At 36.2% G+C, this 20,409-nt stretch overlaps 1 long non-coding RNA gene across 3 annotated transcripts in view; it reads right to left on the bottom strand.

Moving 5' to 3' along the window:
• The window catches only part of LOC109446497 (uncharacterized), a 54,824-nt gene that overhangs the window by 8,502 nt on the left and 25,913 nt on the right, over positions 1-20,409 (bottom strand). For 2 of the 3 annotated variants that reach the window (XR_012494119.1, XR_012494121.1), the window contains exons 3-4: positions 9,230-9,453; positions 8,175-8,328 (exon numbers count right to left, since the gene is read on the bottom strand). This is a non-coding gene — a long non-coding RNA (uncharacterized LOC109446497). Of the gene's footprint in view, positions 1-6,563; positions 7,309-8,174; positions 8,329-9,229; positions 9,454-20,409 lie in introns of those variants that run through there. The other variant, XR_012494120.1, reaches the window with a different exon arrangement.

Genomic DNA, 20,409 nt, shown 5'->3' with positions numbered 1-20,409 from the left:
GAATAAACTTTATAACTGCATTTGAATAGCATCCTTATCTTCTCATCAAGAAGTCTTCTGATAATGCCAATTGAAATGAGCATTTTAGCCAAAAAACTCAATATGCCACTGTGTTAGACATTCTTATTCATAGTTTGAAACATTTTCACAAATAGCATTTATACACAAAACTGATATCCTTATTAAGACATCCTTTAAATTAAAAGGTTATGGTATGAGTTTATACTTATAAATTTTCTATGAGGATTGCACATATTTTTACTTACATATGAATATCAGCTTATAAAAGTTGTATTAAAGAGAAAAGGCATAGAGCAAATCTGTTTGAAAAGTGTTGCAAGAATTTTTGCTGCCTTTTCTTAGAGAACTAAGAATAAATCTGATATATAGCATCTGGTTTATTCTTAGATTTGGAAACTGGATTTTCATACAAATTGAAGTTGATTTTATTCCAAGTTTTAAACCTAATTAGACTAAATTCATAGTCTGAAATATTTAAAATAGTCCATTCAGTGATCTTAGAAACAGCTTTTGCATGCCAAATAAACACACTTGCATTAGATATCTCTACAAAAATATTAAGGTGTTTTTTTTTTTCTCAGCATAATATGGACCATATAACATTGATCCATGGCTTTTATGAACTCCTGAGTTTACCTTGCTGCAATGGATCTTATACTGGGCTTCACTTTGAAGACCACCCAGAAATTCCATCTGGTCCAAATATAATCCTCATCTCGCTAGTATGTATTCTGTGTTCTACAGCTTATACTAAATATATTCATTCACAAAGCAATACAAAACGTTCCTTTTATTTCAGTAAAAAGTGAAATATTAGTGTATCCGTTAGAAATTCATTATTATGCATGAGCATATCCCAGTCCCAATTTCCAACAAATACTCCTTACAGACAGATCTGGTGTCCTTGCCATAATATCAGTCTCAATGTTTTTATTTCAAGTGAACAGAAGTGTATGCTATTGCCATGCACATAATTTCTCTCTGCAGAATGCGATGACTTTCCTGCTATATAGCAAATGAGGTACATTGTGAAGATAGGTTGATGATGATGATAAGTTAGATAAATGATAGACAGACAGACAGACAGACAGACAGATAGATAGATGATAGAAAGATAGAATATGAATGAATGATAGATCAGCGGTGGCTGAAGATGAAGTCAGGCTTCTAATTGAGAACTTAATCTAGCTTCCTGCTGAAGAATTTCTGTGCTTTTGACTAAACCCTTCAATTGAAATCATATTGCCTCAATATTTCTAGCAACACAACAAAATACTTGAATAAAAACCAAGTCTAAGAACAGACATGAACTACAGACGTCTGAGTATACTGACCAAAATTCGAAAACATTGCAAGTTTCTGTAATCTTCCAATATGTTTTGAATAACTATAAAAGAAATAAAATTTCTCAGTCTTGACTATAAGGATACAAATTCAGAATAGAAGAATATAAATGATTGTCGTGCAGGCAGGCCTGCGAGGTCTCTACTCCCGCTCCCCATACAAGAATGCAGGATATGGTGAGGCCAAAAAGGAACACACAAGGAGCCATAGATAGGGGAGTCATACTTAGTATATTCTCGCCGGTGGCACTATACTCTCACTGGAGGCTGGATCCACACTGTCCGCAACCAGCCATCCTAACTGCAATCCGCACTTGCCAGCCCAGCCACCATCTTCTTGCTAGCCCCCATTTTCTTCTCTCTTTCTGCTAGCGTAGCCACAGCAGTTATATTGTGGCCAATGGCTCACTGGTTACAGCTGACGGCCAACTAGCCACAGCTGATGGCCATGCAATCACAGTTGGCCATTTACTACCTGAGCCAGCACCTGTCTATGTGAGGCCGAGAGCCTGGAAACTACTTTCTGGGGCTCTGCCCCCACACTCCACCCCTACAGGCTCTCGCCTCACAATCTACGCGACAAGCGTCTTCCACGAGGGGCCCTGTGCGAGGAGCCTGGGGGTGAATGCAATATCCTGGACACAGCCAGGCTCTCTGGGCACAGCCAGGGTTTCTCAGGGCACCACCAGTACTTCTGGGCACGGCCAGACTTCCTGGGCTTCTTAGGGTACCACCAGTTTTCCCGGACACAGCCAGGGTTCTCAGGGCACCACCAGTACTTCTGGGCACGGCCAGACTTCCTGGACTTCTTAGGGTACCACCTGTCTTCCCGGACACAGCCAGGGTTTCTCAGGGCGCCACCAGTACTTCTGGGCATGGCCAGACTTCCTGGACTTCTTAGGGTACCACTAGTTTCCCCGGGCACAGCTAGGATTTCTCAGGGCACTGCCACTCTCTCTGTGGGCACAGCCACACTTCCTGGACTCAGCCAGGGCTTTCAGGGCACTGCCACTCTCTGTGGGCACAGGCACACTTCCTGGACACAGCCAGGGCTCTCAGGACACTGCCATTCTCTCTGGGAACAGCCCGACTTCCTGGGCACAGCCAGGGTATCTTCAGGGCTCAGTCAGACTTCCTGGACTCAGCCAGGGCTCTCAGGGCACTGCCACTCTCTCTGTGCCTCTCAGGGTACCCTGCTGGAACAACAGCGACTCACAATCAAGGTGCTTACATATTCTCAATGGTGGCCAGTCAAGAGACAAAAGCAAATATCCCCCAGTTCCACTAACAACAGTTCCCAAACAAACAGTCAAGCAGTCCATCAAATTAGGGATAGAAGGCAATTCCCCATAGTCCATAGTCATTCACCAGGGCTGTCCTAGGGGTGAGAGATGACCTTGACCTCACCCTCATCTCCCACAAAGGACTCAGCAAGCGTTACCTCCTGGGACTACAAGTCCTGCATCCGGGCTGCCTGAGCAGGAACTTCCCCGGCCCACAGGGCTGCAACAACCTTCGCTTTCTCCGGCCTGTGCTAGTTGGGGAACTGTCCACATCTTTCCACCTCTCCACGGGGCTCCATCTCTCCAGCAGCTGCATGGCTTTTCCTGTGCTGGTGGGAGAACCATCCACGTCCTCCCACCCCTCCACGGGGGTCCAGCTCTCCGGCAGCTGCTCCTCCTGGTCTTCCTCAGACTGGGTGTTCACACACACAAACTGCTCCACCGTCCTTTGGAGAGCTTTGGCCAGCACCATACCCTGCTCGCTGCGCCATTTGTCGTGCAGGCAGGCCTGCGAGGTCTCTACTCCCGCTCCCCATACAAGAACGCAGGATATGGTGAGGCCAAAAAGGAACACACAAGGAGCCATAGATAGGGGAGTCATACTTAGTATATTCTCGCCGGTGGCACTATACTCTCACTGGAGGCTGGATCCACACTGTCCGCAACCAGCCATCCTAACTGCAATCCGCACTTGCCAGCCCAGCCACCATCTTCTTGCTAGCCCCCATTTTCTTCTCTCTTTCTGCTAGCGTAGCCACAGCAGTTATATTGTGGCCAATGGCTCACTGGTTACAGCTGACGGCCAACTAGCCACAGCTGATGGCCATGCAATCACAGTTGGCCATTTACTACCTGAGCCAGCACCTGTCTATGTGAGGCCGAGAGCCTGGAAACTACTTTCTGGGGCTCTGCCCCCACAATGATTTTTTGAAAAATTTTAATTTTTTTCTTTTTAAGTTACAGTTGACATACAATGTTTCATTGTATGAAACAGCTTCAGGTGTCCAATGTGATGATTAGACATTCATATATCTTACAAATGATCACTCTAATGAATTTAGTACCCATTTGATGCCATACATAGTTATTACAATATTATTGACATATTCTCTATGCTATACTTTACATCCCCATGACTATTTTGTAACTACCAATTTATACTTCTTAATCCCTTCCCGTTTTTCTCCCATCCTTCCACCCCTCCTCCCATCTGGCCACCATCAAAATGTTTTCTATATCTATGAGCTTGTTTCTGTTTTGTTTCTTCATTGATTTTGTCATTTACATTCCACATATCAGTGAAATCATATGGCATTTGTCTTTCTCTATCTGACGTACACCACTCAGCACAATACCCTCACAGGGGTCATGCATATTGTTGCACATGGCAAGATTTCATTCATTTTTATGGCTGAGTAATACTCCATTTTATATATGTACCACCTCCTATTTATCCATTAATCCATTGATGAACACCCAGTTTGCTGCCATATCTTGGCTAGTGTAAATAAAGCTGTAATGAACATATGGATGCACATGTCCCCTCGAAGTCGTGTTTTGGGTTTCTTTGGATATATCCTGAAGTGGGATCATTAGGTCTTTCTTTGTCTCTTGTTATTGTCTTTGTTTTAAAAACTAAAACTTTTCAAACTTTGCTTGAAATATATTTTTCCATCTCTTTAAATTTAGTCTGTATGTGTCTTTTAATCTGAAGTGAGTCTCTTGTAGGCAGCATATGTAAGGATCTTGTTTTCTTATCCCTTCAGCCACACTATGTCTTTTGATTGGAGTATTTACATTTAAAGTAACTGTTGACAGATGTAATTATTACCATTTTATTATTTATATTTTTTAATTTTTTCTTCTTCTTCAAGAAATCCCTTTAACATTTCTTGTAATAATGGTTTGGTGGTGATGAACTCCTTTAGCTTTTTCTTGTCTGGGAAACTCTTTATCTGTCTTTTGAGTCTGAATGATAGCTTTGCTGGTTTGAGTAGTATTGGTTGTAGGTCCTTGACTTTTCTCACTTTGAATATTCCATGTGCCAATCCTTTCTGGCCAGCAAAATTTCTGTTGAGAAATCAGCTGATAGTCTTATGGGAGTTCCCTGGTAGGTAACTAACTACTTTTCTCTTGCTGCTTTTAAGATTCTCCTTTTGTCTTTAAGCTTTGGCATTTTAATTATGATGTGTCTTGGTGTGGGCCTGTTTGGGTTTATCTTGTTGTGGACTCTGTGCACTTCCTTGGCTTGTATGCTTATTTCCTTCACCAGGTTAGGGAAGTTTTCCATTATTTCTCTGTGTCTTCTCCTTCTGGTACCTCTATGATGTGAATGTTTGTACACTTGATGTTGTCCCAGAGGCCTCCTAAACTATCCTCATTTGGGGATATTATTTTTTCTTTTTTGATGTTCTGATTGGGTATTTCCTGATTCCTTATTTTTAAATTGCTGATTTGATCCTCTGCTTCATTTAATCTACTGTAAATTCCCTCTAAAGTATTCTTTATTTCAGTTATTGTATTCTTTATTTCTGACTAGTTCCTTTTTATGTTTTTTATTTCCATTTTCATGTTTCCTATCTCTTTGCTAAAGTTTTCACTGAGACCACTGAACAGTGTTTTTAACTCTGAGTCGGGTTGATTGCTTGTCTAAATTTTGTTTAGTTCCTTTTATGAAGTTTTGTTTTGTTCTTTCATTTGGGACATATTTGTTTATGCCTCTATTTTGGCTGCTTCCCTGTTTTTTGTTTCAATGTATTAGGGAGAGTTGCTATGTCTCCCAGTCTTAGTAGAGTGGCCTTATGTAGTAGGTGTCTTGTGAGACCCAGTGGTGCAATATCCTTGTCCCTTAGCTGGGCGCTCCAGGTTTTTCCCTTGTGTGGGTTTTGTGTGACCTCCTGTTATAGTTGGGCCTTGTTGCTATTTGTACATCAGTGGAAAAGATTGACCCTCAGGCTAATTGTTTGTCAGGACAGGCCATAACTACAGTGGAGGAGCTGTTCTGTGAAGTTGACCTCACAGAGCAGGATTTGTTTAGGCAGGATTATGGTGACTGCCTGGTCAGCCCTATGGATGTGTCATTTATGGAGATGGTTGGGTAGTACTCTGGTGTGGTACGAAGCTGGCCACTGGGTGTGTTGCTTCTGGGGCCTCTTGGCAGGGGCTCTGTTGCAGGCTAAGGTTAGCCACTGCCTGTGCCCTGCCCCCTGCCTAGGGCCACTTGGTATTAGCTACAAAGTGATCTGCAGATGGCTGCCACTAGTACTTGGCTTGGAGGTTACTGGGAGAGGGTAAGCTGTGAACCAATGCTGGCGGCTGCTAGTGCTGGTCTTGGGGTCACTTAAGAATAGGTACAGGCGAGCACGGCCTGGTGGCTCAGGTGGTTGGAACTCCATGCTCCTAACTCTGAAGGCTGCCAGTTTGATTCCCACATGGTCCAGTGAACTGTCAACCACAAGGTTGCCAGTTTGATTCCTAGACTCCTGCAAGGGATGGTGGGCTCTGGCCCCTGCAACTAAGATTGAACACGGCACCTTGACCTGAGCTGCTGTCTGCCTCACTCAAACACAGTCTCCACTGGTTTTTCAAGCCAAAATTTATGAGGACTACTCTTCCCATCACTGGAGCCCTGGGCTGGGGAGTGTGGTGAGGTGCTGGGACTCCTTGCTCCTTACGGGGGACCTCTTCAGCCAAGACAGTGATTCTGATTTTTAAAAATATCAAAAGGCACAGAGATGAAGAAAGGTATGTATACAAGTCATCCAGAATAAGTCAATTATTGGGCTTTTAGTACTGAGTTAGCTGAGTTAAAAAACCATAAAATAAAGTACATTTTAATACACAATTATTATCTTCAACAATGGTCATAGTTTCATAAAAAGAAGTAGAAACCTCATGTATGCAGACATTTTTTTTCCTAACAAAAAATAATTTATTTTGAGAAATTGTATTGATGTTAAATTGCATAACATTATGGTCAATGACATTAAATTAATTCATTTTAACATCCTTCTGTAAAAACCAAGGACACAGCAAATTAGTGGAAAATTTAAGTCATAAATTCTAACACAGAGATCAAATTATGTATTCTTAGTAATAAGTAATTAATGGAGACCTTCTACTTTTGAAATTGTTTTGCAATTCAGAAAATGAAGTTTTGGAGAATATGACATTTCATTTAACTCCTTGCTAAATTAACTGCATATGGGCCTATGAAGACAATATTTTATATTTCCATTTAAAACAAAATCATTTTCTACAATATTAGTCCCATTAATAACATGATCAACATTGTTAATAAAAAAATGTATTGTAAGAGACTTACACAAAGACTACTTTTATGTAAAAGCCAAGGACAAAATACTCATATTTTTTTCTTAAAAAAGTGTTTTGCTCTCTTCAGACATGGGAATAATTAAGACACAAAGATATTAAAGTAAAATGCATGAAAGAAACCAATGAACATTGAGCAATGTTAAGAAGTAAGGGAAAAAATAGCTTCTTTGACCACAGACAAATCTCAACATGATTGCTGGAGACCATCTCCTTTTTAAATAGCAACCCCCTCCCCCCCGGAGGCATTGAATGTCTGAAAAGCTCCTTGGTGATACCCATGTTGATGGACCACATCACACTCTTAGTAGCAAGGGTACAGGCAACACCTAAAACAGTAATTTATGTAGATGTTACCTATTAAAAAGTCAATAAGTGTTTTTCTGTAGAAAACTTAGGAAAGAAAGGAAACTCTAAAGAAGAAAACTTTTAAAATAAAAATCCTATATTTAAATTATGAAATGATTATTCATATGTGGAGCATTTCCTTCCAGTTATTTTTGTTTGGATATAGTTGCCAAATACATACAGTTTTATATCTTACTTTGTTACTTAACAAACTATGTAAATTTTTCCCATGTAATTAATTTTTTTCCTCAAATATATTAAAGTTAATAGAAGATTCTGCCATGTAGTTATACCATAACTTATTAGTCCAGTTTCCCTACTATGAAATGTTTAGATTCTTTCTAGTATCTTATTAGTATAAGTGTTATGTGGATAAGTAAATTTCCATAATTCTGCTTATTTTCTTATGATAGGTTTCCTAGAAGATAAATTACTTATCAAAGGAAATAAACATTTTAACACTCAATTCAAGTTGCATGCAATGTACCGATCTCAGCATTATTACTTTTAAAATTGTTTACCAATTCATAAATGAAAACTAGTATATTTGATTTAGTTTATTTTATTAACATTCTTCTAAACATTTCTATTACTACTGCTCTTAGAACTCTACTCTGTCCATCAACATTTTTCCATTTATTTCAATGATTTCTTTTTTTCATTAAATTTATTGGGGTAACACTGGTTAATAAAATTATATAGGTCTCAAGTGTACAATTCTATAATACATCATATATATATATATATATATATATATATATATATATATATAAATGTGTAATACATATATATTGCATTGCATATTCACCACTCAAAGTCAAATCTCTTTCCATCACCATATATTTACCTTCTTATGTCTCCACTCTTCCTTTCCCTCTAGTAACCACTAAACTGTTGTCTGTGTCCATGAGTTTTTGTTTGTTTGTTTGTCTTGTTCATTTGTTCCTTTCAGTTTTATATCCCACAAATGAGAGAAATCATGTGGAAACAACCGAAGTATCCTATGAGGGTTAATTGGATAAAGAAGATGTGTTACATGTATACAATGGAATACTATTCGGCCATAAGAAAAGATGCAATACTGTCATTTGGAACAACCAGGATGCATCTTGAGATTATTATGCTAAGCGAAATAAATCAGACAGAAAACTCAATGATTTCTTAGAGCTCCTTTTATACTAAAGATATATTCCTTGCAAATGTTTTTATTTTTCTTTGTTTTTTAATTTTGCTAATGTTTTTGTCATATAGAAAGCTTTGTTTTCTTGCATTATTTTACATATAGAAAGTCATTGCACATTCTATACTTATTTTCTCTTAGATTATTGTGGTTTAAATATTGTGGTTGTAAATATGTAATCCAACTGTAATTTATCTTTGCATAGTTAGGATCTAATTTTTTTTTTCTAAGTAATTTTTCAATCACATTTTTTTTAGTGAAAAATGTCTGTCTCATGGATTTGATTATTTTTAAATCATACATTAAGACTTTAGAAAAATAGAAGTTGTCTATGGGCTTTCTAATGTTTTCCACAATACACCTATAAATTCCTGAGACAATAAAATACATTTAGTTATAGCTACAGGATCTGAAGATGCACTTATATTTTTTTAATTAAAGTTTATTAGGGTGACAGTGGTTAGTAAGCTTACCTGGGTTTCAGGTGTACAATTCTGTAATACATCATCTATATATCACATAGTGTATTCACCAGAGGGTGCACTTATTTTTTATTTGAACATGTTTTTCATGTGTTCATAACTTAAAAAAAACAAAACAACAAAAGTTCATCCTTTCACATTACTAGCCTTATCATGTTAAGATTAAAAATGTTCCCTCAGGATTCTGACTGGAAATATTTAAATGTTGCATTAGTTTTCTATTGCTGTGTAATTTATTACCAGAAACTTAGCGGTTCATAGTTCTGAAGGTCAGAAGTCCAGCACACTGTGGTTGGGCCGTCTGTTCAGGCTGAAGTCAAGGTGATGGCAAGCTGTGTTCTCATCTGAAGCTAGAGATCCTTTTCCAAGCTCATTTCTCTTCTTGGCAGAATCTGTTCTTTGCAGCTGTTGCACTAAAATCCTCATGTCCTAGCTGCTTGTCTACCACAAAGGTATAAATCAATCTAGGGGGAAAATGGGATACAATATTTAAGATTTTCAATTAATTGCTTAAACAAAATATTTCAATTTTCTAAAATAATATATATATACACACACACACACACACACACACACACACACACACATATATATATATATATATATATATATATATTCTACAATTCTTTTTTTTTTTTTTTTTTTTGGTACAGGTCTTATGTGTCCTATAAAGATTTACTTTTTTTATGCATTTGGTGTTTGTGTAGATATTTTCTTCTGAATTATCATTTACACAGGGAACTTCACCATTCTCTGTATTTGTTCTTGTTCTCCTAACTGAACCCATTTCATAAAGGTTTGCTTATTAGCATTATTGATGTGTTATAGTATTAATTAATTCCTTAATATTATAAATCAATTTATGTACGTTAGATACATAGTATACATTATTTACATGTTATAAAATGGACAGTTTAACTATATAGTTTATGTATTTTGACAAATGTATATACTATTTTGCCTAATACACAATAAAACTTTGCATTCATCCCCACTCTGTCACCCGCAGCACCAAAACACCACTAATTTACTATAAAATGTTGTATAAATGGAATCACACTGTACGTCCTCTTTTGTGATGGTCTTCTCCTTCTCAGCACAATGCTTATGAGATTCTTCTATGCTGTTATAAGCATCAGTACTTCATTCCTTTAAATATGGGTCATTATACTACAATCTGTTTAATAACTCTCCTGTTGATAAACATTTGGATTATTACCATTCTGGCTATTTTGCATGATGTTACCATGGACATTCTTCTTCAAATTTTTTGTGGATATATATTTACATTTCTCTTGGGTAAATATCCAGGAGTGGAATTATATGGTTGTAGGATAGGTGTATGTTTATAAGAAATGGATAAATCTTTCAAAGATAGTTACTCCACTTTATGAATTCTGATAATTAAGTTCACGAACTCATCCTAGACAAACTGCTACATAACTCATTGCTGAATATCACTACATTCACCTTCAAAGTACTACCCTTGGGAAGCTATGCACCGATGCCAGTGCCTAGTCCACCCTTCAAAGCAATTTTGGAACTCTTTTCTGGAATGGCCATCAGAGTTGTAATTACCCTTGATGTCCTGAATGTCATCTAAATGTCTTCCTTTCACTATTTCCTTTATCTTCAGGTAAAGAAAGAAGTAATTGTGGTCCAGGTCAGGCGAGTAGGGAGGGTGTCCCAATACAGTTATTTGTTTACTGGCTAAAAACTCCCTCACAGACAGTGCCGTGTGCCTGGTGCATTGTCGTGATGCAAGAGCCATGAATTGTTGGCAAAAAGCTCAGGTAGTTTTTGTCTAACTTTTTCACGCAGCCTTTTCAGCACTTCCAAATAGTAAACCTGGTTAATTGTTTGTCCAATTGGTACAAATTCATAAAGAATAATCCCTCTGATATCAAAAAAATGTTAGCAACATCGTTTTCACTCTTGATTTGGACTGATGGAACTTGTTTGGTAGTAGAACATTGGCTGATTTCCATTGCATACTTTGGTGCTTTGTTTCAGGGTCATACTGGTACACCTACGTTTCATCACCAGTGATAACATGGCCAAAACATCATCTTGCCTCTCCAAGAGATTTTGGTAAACTTTGACTCTCCTTTGCTCCTTCGGGACCATTTTTGCACACACCTTTCTCACGTCAAGATTTTCCATTAAGATTTTCCTAACTGTTTCTCTATCAATGTTTACTTGGTTTGCTATACTTCTCCCAGTCAGCCGATGATTTTGACACACAATTCGATGAATTTTTGCAATGTTTTCATCAGTTCTCCTTGTTTCTGGCCGCCCTGACCTCTCTTCATCAGTAATATGTTCTCTCCTCTCAGAAAACGTTTAATCCATTTGTACACTGTCATTTTCTTCATGGCATTATCCCCATAAACTTGGACTAACATGTCCCTGACTTCACTTCCACTCTTGCCAAGTTTAGTAAGAAATTTAATGTTTGTTCATTGCTCTAATTCAAGTTCAGACATTCTCACAATGGGACACAAAAACATGCAACAACAATAATGAACACCACTCAACAAGACACCACCACACATTGACACAAACACAGCTGTGAGACACTGATATGCGAAGCTTATGAAACCTTACTGAGCTGTTTGTACAATGCTGTCAATGTAAGCACACAGGGGCAAGTTCGTGAACTTAATTGTCAGATCTTTTATAGTCTCAGAAGCAATATATGAAATTTCACGTTGCTCCACATCCTAGATAGCACTTGGAATTGTTAATCTTCAATACATTTTCCCAGAAACATTTGCCTTAATATTATATGTTTATGGAACTTTACATATAAACTGAGGGTTAGATTTTAGTAATAGCTGAGTACGTTAAATCAAGCAGTATAAGAACGTTTCTGGTGGTGGAAGCTACTGGATCATATTCTCTTTCTTTCTTTCTTTCTTTCTTTCTTTCTTTCTTTCTTTTTTTTTTTTTGCTTTGTTTTCTTTTGTTTGTTTGTTTGTTTCTGTGATTTGTGAGATAGTTTAGAAACTTAAAAAAGAATTCTTGACAATATAAAATACAGATGGAACTTTTTAAGACTTAAACTCAAGTAAACTCTGCTGTTATCAGTCCCCAATATTAAAAAAATGCTACTATTTACATTGTTACAGAAGCCATGGCATATTTTATAATATCCCCAAACCTGTATTTATTTCAGGTCCTGATAGCTCAGCTCAGAGCCTCCTAAGGGAATCCCTGTGACCCCCTTTATTCCCATTCCCAAAGGATATTGCTAAAATGAGGGTAATTTAAACTTAATAGCTTTATACTGACATCATCTGAGAACATCTTATGGCTTTATTTTGCTAATTTTGCCAGGATAAACTTTCATTTTTCTTCCCAAACAGTCTTTCGTGATTCAGAATACAGGGTAGACTGTTGTCCAGACATGTGGTAGTCAAGGTTGATTTAAAATTTTAAAAATCCAATTGTATGTAATTATATTAAAGCTTCCCCCTACTCAAAAGACCATTTTAGTAGAATAGGGTATTTCCTTTGGCATCAGCAGATTTATTTATGTAATTGAAGACAGCAAATAACTTCCATAATCTTAACTCTTCCCCCAATTAGGTTAATAATCAAATTTGTGGTATAGGGTATGGAAAGATCACTTTCAACCTGGTCTAAAAAAACTCTGCTCTAAAATGTTTTAACATACGGAAAACAAAATGAGTGTTGATTATCTTTCAATAAAGCTAGTGCTTAATTAATGATGAAGTAACTGAAATTCCCGCTAAGCATATGCTATGTGTCTGTTTAGAATGCTATGTGTTTCTGTTTACATGTTACAATATCAGACATTGATATTTTTTTTTCATCATTTAGGTATCTGCCCCTAGAGAAATAGTCCATAGGGAAGCAATCTCCACAATCCAGATTTCCTATGGATAAAGCTTCAGGGGACTGACTCACTGTCAATCCTGACATTAAACTGTTCGCATCAAATTAGTTTCACTTAGTGGCAGCCATACATGCACAAAGTTCTGAAGACTATTAAAATTGGTTCCAGCTATCTAAGGATGTATATATTATATAGGGGAGAGATAAATATGTTAGACGATCCAGCTCAATGTTACTGGAAAATTGCATTAGCATCAAATAAATCTTAATAAGCATCAGAATGAAGTAAATAGCAAATTTATTACAAGTATCAAGTATCTCACAAACTGCTTCTTTAGCATTAGATCAATTAACTCTGTCCAGACCACCCTTGCATCTTCCAAAAATATTCTGCCAAAAGTCAAATAAGAAATGGGGCTGGTATCTTCAATGTGGAGAACTGCTAATGGGATTAGAGCTCAGAAGGCTTTCGAGGACCTTCACAGTTCAGCAGTAACTGACCACTTATCTTAAATTTCCAGGTTCACTTTTCACATCTTGTAACTCAAATGTATCACACTCGGTGATTTATTATTGTCTGAAAACTTACTTCTCCATTTCTTTGCTGATACTATTGCTTTTTCCTAATATGTAAACAATTATGAATAAATTGTGACGGCCATATGATCAATCAGTAAGTGAAATTAGACATATTAATTTTGAGAGGCTGGAAGTGTTAGACATTTTCATAGTAGAGAAATACTAAAACTAATGTGTGAAAGATGAGTAAATTTTCCTTCTAGGAGCAATCATTGAAAGAAGAGTTGAAAAGAATTTCAGAAAGTTAGATATTCTGGCCAGATAAAGAATGAATAAAGATAACTGAATTGGAAAGTTATAAAGCAAACTTCAGTAAGCGGTGGACATAGAAGCTATATTTTAAAGGTATGATGAAATTATACTGAGTGGAGAAAATTATATTTACATTGACAAGAAATAATTAAATCCAAGGAAGACAACTTTCAAATTAATACTTGATAATATTTGTAGGTTGGGAAAAAAATTGACACAGTGGTGGAGGAAAGCCCTTATAAGGAGTGAATCAAAATAGCCAAGCATTTGTGTGGCAATGACATATATGTGCTGCTTAAGGAGCGAACACTGGAAAGAAGAGAGAACCAAAAGGTAGATGAATAATAAAAAAGCGGAGGAGGGGTATGGTTAGAAAAGAGAGAAAGAAGAACCACAGATGTAACCTTTAACATACTAAATTAAAATCACTGTTTATGTGTTTCTCATTCCAGAAATGAACTTTGTCATAAATGAACCCTGGTTTAATATTCTTCTATCTCTAGCACCTGGCACATAGCAAATTTCTCAATATATGTTTATGGAATGGATCAATGGAGGTAAAATAATTCTTGTCATATGATTTCACTATTCTTAAGGATGAAGGAAATTTGCTTCTCTGGGAATAGGGGAGTTGGCAGTTGAGTGAATTTGGGACACCTGCTGAAAGGAACATAATAATGATTTAAAAAACAAAAAGGTAGTAAGGAATGATGAAAATAACACTAACTTGAACTGGATATGGTCAGCACGGTTTCGTTTATTTGTTGTTGTTGTTGTTGTTTTTTTTTAATTTTTAAATCAACAACTGCAATTTGGAGAGTAGATGTAGAAACACTAAACAGTCCATGCAATAAAGGATTGTCTCCTAAATAGTGTTGTTTCCTAAATACCAGTGCCCTGAAGACAATGTGTGGTGGATAATATGGATGCCTTTGGCTTCCTTTCTGGCAATGAAAGAAAGTTAAATCAGAAGTAGACTTTGAATTTGGAGAATAAAGTAGTAGTAGAAGTTAGAATTAAGATTTAAAAAGAACAGGCTTACTCAGGTTATGGGAGTGGGAGAGATGAAGCATGTTAAGAAGAACTACTTTTCTTGTAATTCTTCATTTTCAAGGAGAAATTTCAACATTCAAAAATTATAGAGTGAGATGAAACAGATATGTGATGATTTCAATCAAGGTTACATTTATGTTTGTAGGTAACAAATAAAACAAAGAGACGTTGGTTTTATAAGGATTGAGGGACTCTGAACCAGAGTTCTAGAAGGGTCATTCTTAGATAATCCTTCTTAAATGATCATCTACTTAGATAATCTTTGAGGTTGAAATCTGATTCTCAGACTAGAGTGGAGAGAAAAATCGTGGAGCAAGTACTCAATAGATGAAAATGTTAGGAGGATATAAGTTGGTGACTGTCATGATGGAGAGACTACCTGTTATGACAAAAATTACAAAAATTGAGAATGGTGAAATAATTGTTGTTGAAATGATGGCCATGAGTTACCGATCTCTGGCACTTCTCCTTTACTTGGGTATAAAAAAAGGGGGGGGGGTTGTCTCCATCAGAAAGGTAGTGAGAATTTTAGCTATCAGAAAAAACTCACTTTCAATTACAAAAAAGATGTGAAAGAAATTCTTGCACAAAATATGGCTAAGAAAAGGAGTCCTCATACCTACACTTTTCTAATTGAATGCATCATGTTAATCAAGATTATGTAAAACATAATCACATTGGGCATGGAATAGGTAATCAAAACATACAGTGTTAACAAATGAATAGAAATGAATATACCTCCCTAAAAATTACAGTATAGGTAATACAGTATAGTAACAGACTATGTGGAAGTTGTCATAGGTGTAAAAACTGGAAATATTTTCTCTTAAACACACTAAAATCATAGGGTTATTTTGGGCTATTAGATTTACTGGATGAAAACAGGATACTGATGAATACACAAACGTGCAAACATATGTTGAAATTTTCATTCTGTATGTCTTCAAGAGAACACATAATATAAAATAGGATACATGTTTCATTTTAACTCAGATTTCTCAATCCAGAAGAAGACACCTATTGGATTAAAAAGAGCTGTTAAAACGGATAAAACCTAATCCTTTGATATAGTGTGTGGTTATTTTTGGTAATTATTATAAACAATTTTTTTAATTCTAAAATTCATACTGATTAAGTCTCAAGTTTTTTGTTTCTTCGATATTCATCATTTACTCATCATCTTATTTCAAAAAAAAATCATGCCTAGTTTTATTGTTTGTCAATCTTTAGCATTAATGAATTGAAATATGTTTGAAAAAGGAACACATATTTCTGATAAAGTGATCCACAGTTTGTAAAAAATTTCCTATTATTAATATTTTAAAGATAGGACAACAGCTCCAGCATTAAAATATGTGGATTAATTGAATCTAGAGTGTTGAAGGAGTTTTGGATGTTAAAGAAAAGTAATATTTATAACATTTGAAGAAACAAGATGAACAAGAATGAGTAAAACTGAAGTATGAAATATAAAGGTAATATTTCTTAGAAATAAAGCAAATACAAAAAAATTGTGATAGCAAACTGATTTTAAAAATAAAAGAATTACTTTTTTTGTTCATTGAGTTCAGCTAGATCAAACATAAACCAACAAAACCCGAAATAAAGCTTTTCCAGTTGCTATGTGTTGTGTAAGCAGGCTGCTTTTGATTTTGTATTTCTGCTGGAATTCTAGCATACTAAATACTATATGATAGCCTTTCTAGCATGATTTCTGGCCAAATAAAACTAATGATTAATAAAATTTCTATTTCAGTTTTCATAGGTTTGGCTATAGTACGTTTGGACATGGAGTTCTTTGAGTTTATCCTTTTTGGAGTTCATTCACTTTCTTTAATCTGTAGAATTTGTCTTTCACCAAGTCTGGGATGTTTTCAGTCATTATTTCTTCAAATAAATTTTCAGCTTCACATTATTTTTCCTCTCATTCTGCAACTCTAGTGATTCAAATGTTAGATAGTCTTTTATTGTCTGAAGTCCCTAAGTTTCAATTTACTTTTTGTTGTCATTTTGTTTTTTTCTGTGTTCAGATTAGATCATTTCTACTAATGTAGCTTCAAAATTACTGATTCGTTTCTCTGCCATTTCCACTGTTCTATTGAGGCTATCATGTTAAATTTTTATTTTGATTATTGTGTATTTTTCAGTTCCAAAATTTTTATTTGCCTTTTTATAGCATCTATTTCTTTATTGAATTGTCTGTGTTTTCATTTTTAACTGTATACAAAATTACTATTTGAAATATTTTATGATTTCTTCTTTAAAATCCTTGTCCAATAATTCTAACATGTGTAGCGTCTTGGTGCTAAGATCCCTTGATTGTCTTTTCTCATTTGAAATGTGTCTAGTATTTGGCATGTTGAGTAACTTTGGACTTTATTTTGGAAAATTTGAGTATTATTTTATAAGACTAAGTTTCCTGGATATATCTTTTATTTAAGCTGGTGATCAACTGTTTAGGTTCAAAATGCATATTCTGGCTCACCTTTGTGGTCTATTGACCAAATATCAATTTACTTTATAAATCCCCTGCAGTGAGCCTGGTCTCCCCAACTTTTATGTTACTCAGGTGATGGGACTCTTCTCCACAGTCCCCTCAGCATGGTTAGGGAGAAGGCGAAACACCCCCTCACTACTACAGGGGAAGGGTGGAATTCAGAGTTCCATCCACATGTCCATGGAGAAAGGGCACCTCCCCACTGGGAAAGGGCAGGGATGAATAGCAGTAACCATCCACAGGTTTCACCATGTAGGTGTGCCTCCTCTTCCAGGGGTAAGGTGGATGTCAGAGTTCTGCCCAAGTCTTGTATGAGAGGAGAACTAGAAAATTTAGTCCAAAATAAAATGAATAGTTCCTGATAACACTGGAAAGGATTATCAGCCAGGACTTGTTTTACACATCCATTTCATGGTGTAATTGAAGAAAGGCAAAAATGATTTCTAATGGAAAACTCTCTGCCACTTGTGTAATATAGTGTCTGAGTTTCTGCTGTTAGCTTTACCATTTGACTTTAAGGAATTTGAAATAATTTTTTTTTAAAAGAGATTAACCTGCTTCCACCTATTATCACCCAACAGAGTACATCATCCTTAGTCAACTAAAGGATAAGTTAAGTGTTGTGTGTGTGTTTTTTTTTTTGTTTTTTTTAATCTGTTTGTTTTAGTTTATCTGAGGATGGGGGCAGGAGGATAGAGCTTAGAATATAATTCAGGTACAATCAATGTGCCATATTTGTGTAACGTGTCAGTAAGTGGAGAAATTTGAGGAAGAAATCACAATGAGGGCACAAAATAATAAGAGAGATGTTTACCAAAAATAAGTGTTACATTAGTATTCAGCTTCACCATTTGACTAGAGTTGACCTTAAAGTTAGAAAATGTCATTTCTCTAAGTAGATAGTCACAAAGGATTGAGTAAGTGATGAAAAATATGACAAAAACTAGCTATCTCTAATTCTCCAACTCCCATTTTTCCATGGGAATAAAAAATTTTAGCTTGAGAAATACTCATACAAGAATATATTTCAAGCCTCCTTCATGTCAGTGTGGCCATGCAACTAACTTAGACATATTGGGACTTAAGGCAAAGTCATGGGTTCACCTTCCTGGTAGTGTCCTTAGAGGAAAGAGAGTGCCATCCACTTCCACCTTTCCTCTTCTCAGTGGTCTCTAATAAATCCTGAAGGTTGATACAGCATCCTAGGAAGTAATAGAGTGCCACCCACTAGAGGGAACTTGGGTTCCTTTTGACTTTGCAGAACGGAGCTGTCAGATAGGTTAAACTAAAGCTATAAAAATGTCATAGCTCACTGTGCTTTCTTTCTTTTTGTATTAGTTTGGATTTGAGTTTGAGAATGAGCCTTAACCCAAACGTGAATGAATTAAATGTGATAAAGCTTTATTGTTCTCTTGTAAAATTCCAAGCAGCTATCTGACAGCTCCATTCTACAAAGTCAAAAGGAACCCAATTTCCTTCTAGTGGGTGGCACTCTATTACTTCCCAGGATGCTGTACTCACCTTCAGGATTTATTAGAGGCCACTGAGAAGAGGAAAGATAAAAGTGGATGGCACTCTCTTTCCTCTAAGGACATTACCAGGAAGGTGAACCAATGACTTTCCCTTAAATCCCAATACGTCGAAGTTAGTTGCATGGCCACACCGACATGAAGGAGGCTTGAAATAGATTCTTTAATTTGAGTATTTCTTGAGCTAAAATTTTCATTGCCATGGGAAAATGGGAATATGGATATTTAGAGATAGCTCGTTCTTGTCACATTTTTCATCACTTACTCAATCCTTCATGACCATCCACTAGAGAACTGACATTTTCTATCTTCGTGGACAATCCTAGCCAAACGGTGAAGCTGAATACTAATGTAACACTTATCTTTGGTAAACATCTCTCTATGTGCCCTCATTCTCACTTCTTCTTCCTCAAATTTCTCCACTAACCCACACACTACACAAATGTGGCACATTAATTGTACCTGAATAACATTTAAAGTTCTATCTATCGATCTAATAAAAAAGAGACACTTTCAATGTAAAATTTCCTTCTGAATATCAAGCAACTAAAAATTTCTCCATGAATAATATGAAATTTCAAAAAGCTGTAGGTATAATTTGAATAGACTGCTGGAAACATATGATTTACATGATATATTTCTCACAAATTGTCTTTAAAAGTGGCTCCAGTGATGAAGCTTATTTATTTCTTTAAAATTGTATTCATTTGTTCCCTGCTTTATTGAGTTATAATTAACATGTAACAGTGTGTCAGTTTAAGGCACATAACATAATGGTATATATTGTAAAATTATTACCACATTAAGGTTAGTTAACACACCCGTCAATTGAAGAAATTTATTGACCTAAGAGGAAAAAAAAACACCTTTCAAGTAGATTGCCGATTTTCCAATTTCTGAATTCATACAATTGTTTCTTTATTCATTTGTCCAACAAATATTTCTTGAGGCTCATCATGAGCCCAGGGATTGTGTTAGGCAAAGAAGCTGCAACAGTGAAGAAACAAATATTGTTTTCTTTCCTTCGTGGTGCTTACAACTTAACATTATAAATTAACTGGAAAGATCATTCAGCTGGAGCTTTGATAACATAAAACAACAACTATATGTGTATAATCTATAAATGAGGAATTTTATGTAAAAAAGATTAATGTAATATAAAACAGTAATACACAAATTCATGGATGCATTCAGTTATTCCAATCAAAGAAGCGTAATTTAAGGGTTTGTTATATTTCCAGGTCATCCTAAATCTTTAGGCCAAGGCATAAACCGTGTTTTAACAAAAACAGATGTCTCCCAGCACACAGGACAGTCACATCTGCTCTGTAGCTCCACATGGGAACATCTTCTCATTGCTAAGCAGCCCATGCCCAGTTCCAAGAACACATGAGCCTCTTAAAACAAAGTTAAAAACGTAGTGACTTTACTCAGCTGGCAGTGTATCTGCATTTTTCAGCAGGCTTGGATATCGGGGAGAGCTTAGTGTTCGCTTTGCAACTGACCTCTCTGAGCCAAGTTCAGAGCGGTGTGAGTTATCAAATCTGACAGTCTTTTGGCAAGTCTTTGAAGGCTCTCGGGCCAGACTCCCTTCCAAGCTCAGCTGGGATCAATTAGGATAAATAATAGTTCTTGCAATAACTAGTTCC

The sequence above is a fragment of the Rhinolophus sinicus genome, linkage group LG01, assembly GCF_036562045.2.
Source record: "Rhinolophus sinicus isolate RSC01 linkage group LG01, ASM3656204v1, whole genome shotgun sequence".
In the NCBI taxonomy this organism is placed as follows: domain Eukaryota; kingdom Metazoa; phylum Chordata; class Mammalia; order Chiroptera; family Rhinolophidae; genus Rhinolophus; species Rhinolophus sinicus.
Note: the sequence above shows the minus strand (reverse complement) of the source record. Positions and strands in the feature narration are given on the sequence as shown.